This window comes from Lissotriton helveticus, chromosome 5_1 (assembly GCF_964261635.1).
Source record: "Lissotriton helveticus chromosome 5_1, aLisHel1.1, whole genome shotgun sequence".
NCBI classification, from domain to species: Eukaryota; Metazoa; Chordata; class Amphibia; order Caudata; family Salamandridae; genus Lissotriton; species Lissotriton helveticus.
In genome coordinates, this window is record NC_136065.1 from 1,640,342,857 (window position 1) to 1,640,357,535 (window position 14,679).

A 14,679-nucleotide genomic window follows, 5' to 3' on the forward strand; every position below is an offset into this window, starting at 1 on the left:
ATAACCTCGCGGTAAATGTTAATGTTTTGAATGGCTGCATGGAAACATGTCGTGTTTGGTGTCAAACACTTTGGAATCCTACCCCCCTGCCAGTCCCGGTGGTGGGGGTAGAATTCCACCCTTCTAGAGGGAGAGACATGTACACACTGACCTAACCGGTAACAGTTTCAAAGAGCACTGGATGTTGGAAGGATCCCTTGTATAGGCACACCTGTGGTTCCTATAAAAAGCCTCCTTTAGTTCATTTGTCAAGTTGTACCCAAATTATTTATAACATTCAACAAAGTTTAAAAATGGTTGCTTGTTCCATCCATTTTATTCAATTTTAGAATTATATTTCATTCCATTTTCAAATTATACATCATCATTCCATATGTCAAATCTGTACACAATTGCTCCAATGCATTTCGGGCAAGATGCCCTTCTTCCGGGAGCTTATCTGTAAATAAAGGATATAGCGTCCTATCGTTTCATGTATGCATTTATCTGCTCATATCAACATAATTTAGTGCAATGATCAGTACTACACCCTGTGATTCGGTGTGTAAATGTGCCCGTTTGTACCATGTGGAACGTTAAATAAATCACAGTGTTACACTTACGTGTCTTCTAGACAAAAAAAGGACTTCTAGCGGCTGTAAACAAAAACGAAAAATTACCAAGTGCAGATTCCAAAGGGACGTTAAGCGTCTCACATCACCCAGAGACACCACCACATCACTCACAAACACCACCACATCACTCAGGGACACCACCACATCACTCAGGGGCACCACCACATCACTCAGGGACACCACCACATCACTCAGGGGCACCACCACATCACTCAGGGACACCACCACATCACTCACAGACACCACCACATCACTCAGGGACACCACCACATCACTCACAGACACCACCACATCACTCACAGACACCACCACATCACTCACAGACACCACCACATCACTCAGGGACATCACTACATCACTCAGGGGCACCACCACATCACTCAGGGACACCACCACATCACTCAGGGACACCACTACATCACTCAGGGGCACCACCACATCACTCAGGGACACCACCACATCACTCACAGACACCACCACATCACTCACAGACACCACCACATCACTCAGGGACACCACCACATTATTCACAGACACCACCACATGACTCAGGGACACCACCACATCACTCAGGGGCACCACCACATCACTCAGGGACAGCACCATATTACTCAGGGGGCACCAGCACATCAATTGGGGGCACAACCACATCACTCAGGGACACTACCACATCACTCAGGAACACCACCACATCACTCAGGGACACCACCACATCACTTAGGGACACCACCACATCACTCGGGGACACCACCACATCACTCACAGATACCACCACATCAATCACAGACACCACCACATCAATCACAGACACCACCACATCACTCAGGGACACCACCACATCACTCACAGACACCACCACATCACTCAGGGACACCACCACATTACTCAGGGGCACCACCACATCACTCAGGGACACCACCATATCACTCAGGGGGCACAACCACATCACTTGGGGGCACCCCCACATCACTCAGGGACACTACCACATCACTCACAGACACCACCACATCACTCGGGGACACCACCACATTACTAACCACCACATCACACGGGGACACCACCACATCACTTAGGGACACCACCACATCACTCAGGGGTACCGCCACATCACTCGGGGACACCACCACATCACTCTAATACACCACATCACTCTAATACACCACCACATCACTCAGCCCAACCACATCATCACTCAGCACCACAACAGCACTGTTCTTGCTTGCTATCAACAAACATTGCCGTAGGCAACAGGACTCGCATTAGGAAAGTGTAAGCTATTGGCTTTGTGACTAACAATGCTATTAATTTAGCTATTTTCAAAGCCAACACATATTTAAAAAAAATTGTCATTTACAATACCAATAGCTCACACTTTCCTAATGCGAGACCTATTGCATTGCAAATGCTTGTTTTTTTCATCCCACTTAAAGCCCTGACCCTCGGGGTGTCTGGGGCGGATTACCCTGCCCTCCAGCCCTCGGCTCCACAGCGCCGCACATGGCACCCCCCGCCTCTGGGCGCTTGTTGCTGTAAGAGGGCGTTGCTAAGCGCTGCTGCGCGTTGGCAGTCCCGGCGCCTCTCACAGCCCGTGTGAGCTGAGTCAAGAGCCCTCATCTCCGTGCTTTGTTCGGTGTCTGCGGCTTCAATGCCGCGGCCCTTGTTGGCCTCCTTATCTGAGATTAATGTAAGAGTCACCGAGCCCCGGCCAAGAATGCAAAGTCTGTCAACAAGAACCGTGCGCTCCAGCGCCGAGACAACAAGAACAGGCGTCGCGGCGCTTAATGGCCCGGGCAGGGTTTACACTGGCATCACAGAGCCCAGTCTGAGCACTGAGGAGTCCAGGGGGCCAGAGCCGGAGCTTCGGAGTACGGAAGACCCTCACCCACCCGACGGGTGGCATGCTTCATGCCGCCCTCGCCTACCCACGGGTGGCATGCTTCACGCAGCCCTCACCCACCCCTCGGGTGGCATGCTTCATGTCGCCCTCGCCTACCCACAGGTGGCATGCTTCATGCAGCCCCCACCCACCCCACGGGTGCATGCTTCATGCAGCCCCCACCCACCCAACGGGTTGCATGCTTCATGCAGCCCTCACCCACCCACAGGTGGCATGCTTCATGCAGCCCCCACCCACCCAACGGGTTGCATGCTTCATGCAGCCCTCACCCACCTGATGGGTGGCATGCTTCACGCAGCCCTCACCCACCCCTCGGGTGGCATGCTTCATGTCGCCCTCGCCTACCCACGGGTGTCATGCTTCACGCAGCCCTCACCCACCCCTCGGGTGGCATGCTTCATGCAGCCCTCACCCACCCACAGGTGGCATGCTTCATGCAGCCCCCACCCACCCCACGGGTGCATGCTTCATGCAGCCCCCACCCACCCAACGGGTTGCATGCTTCATGCAGCCCTCACCCACCCACAGGTGGCATGCTTCATGCAGCCCCCACCCACCCCACGGGTGCATGCTTCATGCAGCCCCCACCCACCCAACGGGTTGCATGCTTCATGCAGCCCTCACCCACCTGATGGGTGGCATGCTTCATGCAGCCCTCACCCACCCCACGGGTGCATGCTTCATGCAGCTCTCACCCACCCGATGGGTGCATGCGTCATGCAGCTCTCACCCACCCACGGGTGCATGCTTCATGCCGCCCTCGCCTACCCCACGGGTGGCATGCTTCACTCAGCCCTCACCCACCCCTCGGGTGGCATGCTTCACGCAGCCCCCACCCACCCAACGGGTGGCATGCTTCACGCAGCCCTCACCCACCCACGGGTGGCATGCTTCATGCAGCTCTCACCCACCCGATGGGTGGCATGCTTCATGCAGCCCTCACCCAGCCAACGGGTGCATGCGTCATGCAGCCCTCACCCACCCCACGGGTGGCATGCGTCATGCAGCTCTCACCCACCCGACGGGTGGCATGCTTCATGCAGCCCTCACCCACCCCACGGGTGGCATGCTTCATGCAGCCCTCACTTACCCCATGGGTGACATGCTTCATGCAGCCCTCACCCACCCCACGGGTGCATGCGTCATGCAGCCCTCACCCACCCACGGGTGGCATGCTTCATGCAGCCCCCACCCACCCGATGGGTGGCATGCTTCATGCAGCCCTCACCCACCCGATGGGTGGCATGCTTCATGCAGCCCTCACTCACCCGATGGGTGGCATGCTTCATGCAGCCCTCACCCACCCATGGGTGGCATGCTTCATGCAGCCCTCACCCACCTACGGGTGCATGCTTCATGCAGCCCTCACCCACCCGATGGGTGGCATGCTTCATGCAGCCCTCACCCACCCCTCGGGTGGCATGCTTCATGCAGCCCTCAACCACTCGATGGGTGGCATGCTTCATGCAGCCCTCACCCACCCGATGGCTGGCATGCTTCATGCAGCCCTCACCCACCCCACGGATGGCATGCTTCATGCAGCCCTCACCCACCCGATGGGTGGCATGCTTCATGCAGCCCTCACCCACCCACAGGTGGCATGCTTCATGCAGCCCTCAACCACCCAACGGATGGCATGCTTCATGCAGCCCCCACCCACCCGACAGGTGGCATGCTTCATGCAGCTCTCATCCACCAGACGGGTGCATGCGTCATGCAGCCCCCACCCACCCGACGGGTGCATGCGTCATGCAGTCCCCACCCACCCGACGGGTGGCATGCTTCATGCAGCTCTCACCCACCCGACGGATGGCATGCTTCATGCAGCCCTCACCCACCACACGGGTGGCATGCTTCACGCAGCCCTCACCCACCCCACGGGTGGCATGCTTCATGCAGCCCTCACCCACCCCACGGGTGGCATGCTTCATGCAGCCACAGTGCCATGAAGCCCTGCCGTGATAGCGCGCTCCACAATTCTTCATGGAGCTCGCGAGGTGTTCGGGGGTTGAGTCCTTGGATGAGGCAATGATGAGCGGTGACATTACCAGGGAGAGAACCAAGGGCCATATTATTAAGGCCGGCGATAAAATTATCGCTGATTTATCAGCAGAAAACTGCCACTAAAGCGGCGATAATGGGCTTGATAATACGCCCTTGTGAATTCCCATAGCAGCCCAGGTTCTGGTGTGAACCTGGGCTTCTATGGGAATTCACAAGGGCATATTATCAAGCCCATTATCGCCGCTTTTTTTCCTGCCGCTAAACCGGCGATAATTTTATCGCTGGCCTTGATAATATGGCCCCAAGTTGCGGAGGGGAGTAGAAAGCAAATAAATATTAAGCAAAACCACCTATTGCTGGACTGAATAACGGGGCATATTATCAAGGGAGGCGATAGAGAATTTTCGCCGCTTTAGCGGCCGTTTTCGGCCACTAAGCGGCAATAATTCTATCGCCCTATTAGCAAGCTGTCGCTAACAGCAGTTAGTGACAGCTTTTAGGTGATAGCGAGCGGTTTGGGGCCCGCTTTGCATGTTAGCGATATTTCTCACTAATGACATGCAATGTGGGCGTCCCCAAACTGTTAGCGACTGAAAACAGTCGCTAACATCGCTATCGCCTATTAGCAAGGCAGGCGTAGCGATGGAAATATTCGCGCTAAGCGCGAATATCTCCAAATACTAACACCTGCCCAGACCAGTTCTCAGCCATGTTATCCAATGGGAGGTGGATAACATGGCTAAGAGCATTTCGTCGCTAATGCGTGGATATCGCTGTATTCTCAGCGATATTCACGCATTTTGCCGCTATCGCCGGAAAATATATCGCTTTGGAGATAAACTTTGCTAATAGCACGTTATCTCAGCGATAAATTCTGGCGATGCACAGCGATAAAAAAATAGTCGCTAAGCCTATTTAGCGATAAATATCGCTACTTGTTGGTAATATGCCCCAACGTTTTATTTGATCCCCGATAGTAGCTTAAAAAATAGCACAGGGATTAATCCAACCCGCTGCTAAGAGTCGACATGTTTCAGCCCGAGTGGCATCCTCAAGTGAGGTGTTGCGGCCTTCATCAGGACGCGGGCACCCTCATCGCTATCGCCTATTAGCAAGGCAGGCGTAGCGATGGAAATATTCGCGCTAAGCGCGAATATCTCCAAATACCAACACCTGCCCAGACCAGTTCTCAGCCATGTTATCCAATGGGAGGTGGATAACATGGCTCTCTCAAGGAATCTCTCTCTCTAGATTGGCAGTGGCACCCTAGGGTACCTGTGTCCGTGAATTCAGTTGACATGATATTGTGATTATTTATAATGAATATTTATTGTATTTTTTGAATTTTTGTTTTAGGTAAAATATGTCGTGTTTTGTTTGCCCATTGTCCTGATGAGGCCTGAAACTGCTTGACAGGCCGAAACGCGTCGACAGTTTGTCATTGATTTCGACACCTTTTGTTTGACTTAAAAGCAAGAATGGATATATTCCTTAGGAGTTCAGAGGGACTTTGGAAGCCACAAAAAACGTTTAGTGGTGCTTCACTGACTCCTATATATAATTTTGGTGTTCGAAAAAAGGAATTAAGGTTACAAAAAGAAATTACCAAAATTTCCTTGTGATACTAATTTTTGGGCTTTAGACATAACCCATGGAGCAAGGGTCAACGATTGTGGAACTTGATTTATTTTTTGTGTATGTTCTGTTGAAAATTAATTGATATAAGAATATATATTGAGTGTTTCTTTCGATGTGTATGATCGAAATACTTAAGATCTCAAAACGATTCTTTATGGATTAATACATAAAGACTATATATCATTTATGTGTTTGGTTTTTATTTGAATTTTTTTCCTTATTTAGAAAAATTTGCCATAAGATGAACATAGAAATGTAACATTGGATTGAATCAGTAAAATATGTATGTTGGAGACAGATAATTGACGGTATCTGTTTCACAAATAATTACGTCTCAATTTGAATTACCTTTGGCATCACCTGTATTTTGTTAGTTGTGAATCACCCAGATGCCTTATGGTTGATTGGGTTTCCCCTGTTATTATTATAGATTTATTTGCACTTTGTTAAGTGTGAGGGTTAATTGAGGATTAATTCCTTGTTCCAAAAAATCTTTGGACCACAAGAAAGTTTTGTATAGTGTGTTCATCTGTGGTTAGAAATATAATTTCTGTATATCTATGTTTTATAGCTAAGTGGACTGTTTTTACGTTGATACAGCTGCTAGCGTGAGAGAGAGTTCACTGTATATAATTTTTGAAATACGATATGTCAGAACCCATTACGGTTACTTACAGTACAGATCAGATAAATGATCTAGTATCTAGAACACCTTCGCTACTTAGCGGAGATAAAGGAGAAGCCGTAATTGCAAATATAGACAAGATAGAAAAACTTAAACAACTGAAGAAGAAAAACATACGTACACAATTACATGCTCGGGTACTGTCTGAACACCTTAAAAACAATACCATCCCTGTAGGCTTACAGGTCAAAAATATTCCGGTTATTTTTATAACTGATAAGACATATTTAAAAGGTTTTTTGGGGGTAGGTACTAAATGTTCCATTGATTGGATGTCCCTTTCAGTAGAGACTGCACTTAGATTGAACGAAGAAGAACTGAAGGCCATTGAGGAATTGGAGAAAGAAATTCTAGGAGACAGTACCATTAAAGATGCCAAAAAATTATTAGAAACAGCTGAAAAAACAATCGCAGAATTTGCAATTCACAATACCAACTTGAAAATCTCTAAGGTAGCAAGAGACATAAACAACTTTAAGATAGAAGAAATATACCCTTATTTAAAGGACGATTTCTTTACCACCAATAATCCCAATTCATTGAATTTGCAATATCGGGGTAGGTCTAGAAACTAGAAACAAATTTATAACTTGGTCTGATACTTCATCGGATTCTAGCCAAGGATCAAACAGTGGTTATTATCCCTACCAACAATATCCTAGATCAAGACCTCCTTTTTTCAACAGAGGAAGGTTCAGACCCTGGAGAGGGGGACCGATATGGCGGGGGTACAATTACCCAGGGGATGTTTATCCACCACAGATGGCCTTCCAATCGGGAGACCAATATCAAACTCAGGAAACAGAACCTTTTCGAACCAGGAAGAAGACTTACAGGCGATAACTCTGCATACCCAAGATGAGACAATAAGAGATGTGATTCCAATTTACAATCTTTCCAATCATATTCTGTCAGAACATGAAATTTCCATTTTATCTAAAGGTTTGACATTTGTCCCTACACGATTACAAAATCCCATTGACACCAAGGCTGAAGTTTTGGTTTTCTTAAGAAAAGTAAGATTGAAAGCTTTCTTTTTAGAACAAGAGAGCCAACAAATACTTAACATCAGTGGACTTAAAAACAAATCTAAATTTTTACCGGAAAGTGTCCTGCTACCCCCAGAAATTTTAGTGTTTGAGACTCATGTACTTAGAGATTTGGATGTACTCCAAAATAAAAAATGCTTCTATAAATCCAACTGTAGTAAACTTGAAATGCTTGCACTCAAAAACCTTGCTCAAAATATGAATATAACTGTGAAACCTGCAGATAATGGGGGTGGGATTGTGCTGTGGGACACTGTGAAATATGAACAAGAGATTAATAACCAACTCTCTAATCTGTTGTTCTACAGACGTTAATCCCACCTTACGACTGAAAGAACAAATCAGAAACATCACCCAAGAGGGCTTGGACTCTGGTTGGTTATGTAAGAATGAGTTTGAGTTTTTAAACAGTGAACATAACAAAATTCCCAACATATATGTTTTGCCTAAAATTCATAAATCCCTCACGGTTCCTCCAGGGAGACCCATTGTGGCAGCGTGTGGCTCCCTGTTGGAACCGTTGGCACAATATGTTGATGTATTTCTGTTTCCACTGGTTAAGGAGACACCAGCATATATCAGAGATACGATGGATTTGATATCGAGGGTGGAGGGGTTGGACTTTGATCCTAATAAACAACTACTCTCCACCTTCGATATCGAATCACTATACACAAATATACCGCAGGAAGATGCCCTGAGTGTGTGTGAGTTTGCCTTGGACTCTAGGCAACGTCCCCACCAAGTGCCGACTGAATTTATTGTCAAATTAGCTAGGATCTGTCTAAAAAACAACTTCTTTAACTTTAAAGAAAAGTTATATCTTCAAATCTCGGGAGTCGCCATGGGGTGCAGCTTTTCGCCGGAAATTGCGAATTTTGTCATGGACCAATTTGAAAAGAGATGGATATATAGCGACACCAACCCATTTAAACATCTATGTGGGCTCTGGTGTCGCTATATAGATGATATCTTTATGATTTGGAATGGGGACTCAGGACAATTGATTGAGTTTCACACGTGGTTGAATAACAGGACCAAAGAGTTTAAATTTACGGTTTCTAGTGATCCTTTCAAAATTAACTTTTTGGATGTATACATCGAACACGAAGAGGGGAAATTGATTGTCAGTTTATATACGAAACCGACAGATCGTAACACCCTACTTCATTTTAACAGTGGACATCCGAGGTCACTTAAAGAAAATTTGCCTTATGGGCAATTTCTTCGTATTCGAAGAAATTGCAGTAATAAGGATCAATACTTTTTACATGCCAACCACCTGAGAGATAAATTGATTTCGAGAGGATACCCCAAGAGATTAACTAAAGTGGCACTCAAAAGAGCATGGTTCACGCCCCGAGAGACCCTGTTGATACCAAAAGCTAAAGAGAAAAATGAAACTCCTCTTACGTGTGTGCTGACTTATGATCCAAGAGCAAATAAGGTGAAAAAGATAATCCAAAACAACTGGAAACTACTCGGGGATGTTGAAATACCTAAACCATTGTTTGCTTTTAAGGAAGGTTCAAATGTGCGCAATCAATTGGTAAGAGCTAAAAGTAATCCAACTAAACCTGCATCTACTACTACCAGTGATTTACTTAAATTACCCCCACTCGTAGGTCACTTCAGATGCCACAATTGTGTGGCTTGTGAAATGACAAACGATTCTAAAGAGGTCAGGATCAATGGACACTCACACATCCAGAAGTGTTTTTCTAACTGCAATACGAAAAATCGTATTTATTGCATTATGTGTCCATGTAATCGCTTTTACATTGGACAGACAACCCAAGCTGTTAAGACGAGGATCTTACAGCATAAATCCAGAATCAAATGCTTGACCCTAGGGGCTCCTTTGGTCAACCATTATCAGACACACAACCACTCATTCAATGAGATACTATGGTCTGTACTATGTGTGGTGACAAACAGAAATAATTCAGACACTGAAGCGAAACTTAACCAATTAGAGGCAAGACTCATTGAAAAATATCAAACCTCTAAAACTGGACTAAATGATAGAGATGAAATATGGTCCCTAATAGGTTGAAAATTCTACAGGTATAATACTAATGACTCTTCCTTTCACCAATGTAGGTGGTATAGTGCTTTGAGGTGTTGTTGTGTACAGCTTAAATGATATAAATATATTGTTGATTGATTGTAATTTGTATGTTATGTACAATTTTAAAGATATGCCACAGTCAATTTTTTTGCTGGTTCCATAAATTAAAATATAGAATGTACGAGGGGCAAGGTCTCACATGGGTGATTAATTATTTTTTATTTATTTTTTAATATACACATTTTAAAATGGTTATGGGTGATACAGAATTTGTTTATTTCAGGTGGCCGTTAGATTGCGTGCCCTTGATTGGCATCGTGTTTTGACAGAAGTCCGGTTTACAATCAGATGGGGACCTGGAACTAAGTCGTATATATACGCGAATTTGAAGGCTGATTGGCGGCCATGTTAGCTTGGGTTCGCCTTCCTAGATAGTTGGTCCTTCTTCTATTTTGTTTACTAGAAAGAGGCGCGGATATCCGCGGTAGGATGTTGCTTTGTGACGTCCCTTCCGGTAAAACTTTGTGTTACTGTTGGAGAGCTGGATTTGACGTGATCTGTTGACGCTTTCCTTGATAAGTGATCCGTCGGTGGACCATGTGATTCGGATAGGTCACGCACTTTGGATATAAGGTATAACAGATATTTTAAATGCAGTACGACGTGCCGTGTAGAATGTACGTTGCATACAGTGTCCTCAATAACTAATAACACGCTCGGACACATCGACTAAAATAGCGGCAAGGTCTGTTTATATAGTGTCTATATAGTGAGTACATGTGAGGATATTTAAGATCTATGTTGAACTGGTTTTATTGCACAGTTCATAAGAAGTGGTGAAATAATACCCACGAACAATATGGAATTTAGAAGTGGTGGTCTATTATGCCACATTGGACTGGTCAGAATTTATGAGATGTGATATGTCCTCATGCAAATAGATTTCTCTTCTATGACGAGATTTAGGAGAGATAGTCCTATTAATGTGCACATTATATTGCAGGTTATACTGCCTAAATGGATAATGGCCGTATATTACCTTCGGTATAACATATAGTTGTACATACGATCTTGAAACTAGGCTGGGACTTCCATCAGTTGTGTATGCGGTAGGTAATGTATTGAGCTCTCACATAGGGTGTTTTTGTTTGGAAAATGGTTTGGATGTTGGATAATAAGGTGCCCGTAGGTGTTTAGAGTGATACGAGTAATTTGGTTTTTATCTTATGTTCTTCACTTGGTGGTGGTTTTTACTGTATTCACTTTTTCACTCAGGTGTGGTAATGACTAAGAGACCCTAACCTCAAGGAATCTCTCTCTCTAGATTGGCAGTGGCACCCTAGGGTACCTGTGTCCGTGAATTCAGTTGACATGATATTGTGATTATTTATAATGAATATTTATTGTATTTTTTGAATTTTGGTTTTAGGTAAAATATGTCGTGTTTTGTTTGCCCATTGTCCTGATAAGGCCTGAAACTGCTTGACAGGCCGAAACGCGTCGACAGTTTGTCATTGATTTCGACACCTTTTGTTTGACTTAAAAGCAAGAACGGATATATTCCTTAGGAGTTCAGAGGGACTTTGGAAGCCACAAAAAAACGTTTAGTGGTGCTTCACTGACTCCTATATATAATTTTGGTGTTCGAAAAAAGGAATTAAGGTTACAAAAAGAAATTACCAAAATTTCCTTGTGATACTAATTTTTGGGCTTTAGACATAACCCATGGAGCAAGGGTCAACGATTGTGGAACTTGATTTATTTTTTGTGTATGTTCTGTTGAAAATTAATTGATATAAGAATATATATTGTGTGTTTCTTTCGATGTGTATGATCGAAATACTTAAGATCTCAAAACGATTCTTTATGGATTAATACATAAAGACTATATATCATTTATGTGTTTGGTTTTTATTTGAATTTTTTTCCTTATTTAGAAAAATTTGCCATAAAATGAACATAGAAATGTAACATTGGATTGAATCAGTAAAATATGTATGTTGGAGGATACTATTCGGCTGAACTATGGTGTGGCAATCTCACAACTGTCAGACAATGTTACTCGATGGCTGGCCCTGCCGCTTTCAATGGCGGGTAGAGCCTCGCTGATTAAGATGATCATCCTCCCAAGATTCCTGTACCTTTTTCAGAATATCCCCTACTACCCGGGCCCCTACTTCTTTAAGAGACTGCGGACTGAACTTCTTCGATTATATTGGGGAGGTAAACAACCACGGATTAGTTGGGCGACCTTGACACAGCCGTATGAAAAAGGTGGGTTTGATGTGCCGGATTTTGTTGCGTACTACCTTAGTGCTCAGGCGCAATACGCGTACCACTGGGTTAATCCAGCTCCCTTTATGCCACAGGCTGCGGCTGAAGAATGGATTGCGCATCCGCTTCCGCTTAACGGTATGCTGATGGGAGTGGTTGGAGATATTGAGACGCCTGCCACCACAGTCACATGTACTATCGACGCCTGGAGGAGAGTGACTACTATACTCAATGCTCCCATGCTCTACTCGCCTGCACTCCCCCTGACGTACCACCCGAGACTGTCATTGTTATTAGAGACTGGATTTCGGTCTATGTGCAAGCGCCTTCACATAAATACGTGGAGGGATTTGTTCAAGGACGGGCTATTTCGTACCAAAGATCAGGTATTTCAGGCAGGCTCCCCGACACCGATGGAGGTGTTTTACTATATTAGGCTTCGACAGGCCATGCGTGACATACTCCCCAACTTTCCGGATGAACCAGGGGTGGTACTGCCCTTGCATGTACTGCTGGTGTCGGATGGGAGGCACATGGTTTCTAAGTTATATAATAACATCCGAGCGCAGCGTCTGCCTGTACGGTCCAAAGCGAGGGACGATTGGAACTCCGAATTGGACGATGAACTCACTGAAGAGCAATGGCACTATTGCTGCTCGGCCACGGCGAATGTCTCGTCCAGCTGCCGTCTGAAAATCATCCATTACAAATTTATTCAGAGGTTTTATTACACGCCAGTCAGGAAGTTGCGATATCATCTTTCAGATGACGACAGGTGCGCGAGGTGTCGCTCGGAGGGCGCAGGCTTCCTTCACCTGGCCTGGGGGTGTGGCGTGATACAAGAATATTGGACGCGGGTACATGCGGCGCTCCAGGTCATGATTGCAGGCCCTCTTCCACTAGACCCGGTGCTGATGCTATTGGGGTATACCAAGGATATACCCAAACCGCACCGACGATTTGTTGATATTGCGTTGCTCCTTGCTAAAAGGAGAGTAGCTTGCAAGTGGGGGAGGGGCAGGGCACCAAAATTCAAAGAATGGTTGGATGATCTTACATACTGCCAAGACCAACATGGCATCTACGCAGACTTAATGCCTGCAGGTTGCAGACCCAAGGATATTTGGTCCCCGCTGCAGCTATACTGGATGTCCCAGGGGTCTCATAATGACACCTGTGCGGGTGAGGGGCAGCTGACTGAGCAATGAGCAACTTACTGTCGAGTGACGCCCTGATACGACTACAGCACACTGGCTGGCGGGGATACCCTCTTTCTTCTAGTGGAGAGGCGAGCTGCTCAATATCGAGACGAGGTAGAAGGCTGTGGGACGTATGCGGTTTGGATATTGTTATCTGTGAGGCATGAGACACAGCTCCCCTGTTACACTTATGCTAGGAGCAAGCTGGTTCTTTCTTTGCATGCAGGGTCTGGGAATAGACACATATACGGGTACCCCCTGAGGGATTGGGAACCATGCTGCACTACACATCAAACACTAATCACTGCACCCGTGTTTGGAAAGCCCACTGGGAAGAGAGGGAGGTATGTCTTAGATGCTGCATGCAAGGGACACTGACACCACTGGGGCCGCGGAATGTCACCTGGCAGGGTAGGTTTACGCAGAGGTCCGCGAGAGGTATGATACTCGTCCTCCCTAAAGCAGTACTCGTATCTGGCTGGGATATTGCTGGGATGGCCTGTTGGTGTGGTGGGACTTACACGTAAATTGCAACCCTCACTGTACTGTGTGTAGTGCTCTACTGATGATGTATCCACCCTGTTGACTGTCGTACCTTACTGTACTGCTCAGATGTGATGAGATGCTCTAGCCCAAGTGACTGCACGATGCTTTCTTAAATGTACCGTAACTGTAACGTGCTGTTCGGTTGGAAATGATGCGAATGTCTTGTATCTCTGTCTAAAGCAATAAATAAAGGTTTAATGAAAAAAAAAAAATATGTATGTTGGAGACAGATAATTGACGGTATCTGTTTCACAAATAATTACGTCTCAATTTGAATTACCTTTGGCATCACCTGTATTTTGTTAGGACTGAATAACGGGGCATATTATCAAGGGAGGCGATAGAGAATTTTCGCCGCTTTAGCGGCCGTTTTCGGCCACTAAGCGGCAATAATTCTATCGCCCTATTAGCAAGCTGTCGCTAACAGCAGTTAGTGACAGCTTTTAGGTGATAGCGAGCGGTTTGGGGCCCGCTTTGCATGTTAGCGATATTTCTCGCTAATGACATGCAAAGTGGGCGTCCCCAAACTGTTAGCGACTGAAAACAGTCGCTAACATCGCTATCGCCTATTAGCAAGGCAGGCGTAGCGATGGAAATATTTGCGCTAAGCGCGAATATCTCCAAATACTAACACCTGCCCAGACCAGTTCTCAGCCATGTTATCCAATGGGAGGTGGATAACATGGCTAAGAGCATTTCGTC

At 46.0% G+C, this 14,679-nt stretch overlaps 1 protein-coding gene across 1 annotated transcript in view; it reads right to left on the minus strand.

The window, feature by feature from the left end:
* LOC144752744 (uncharacterized) overlaps positions 1-14,679 on the minus strand; it is a 339,420-nt gene that overhangs the window by 279,956 nt on the left and 44,785 nt on the right. The window lies entirely within an intron of this gene.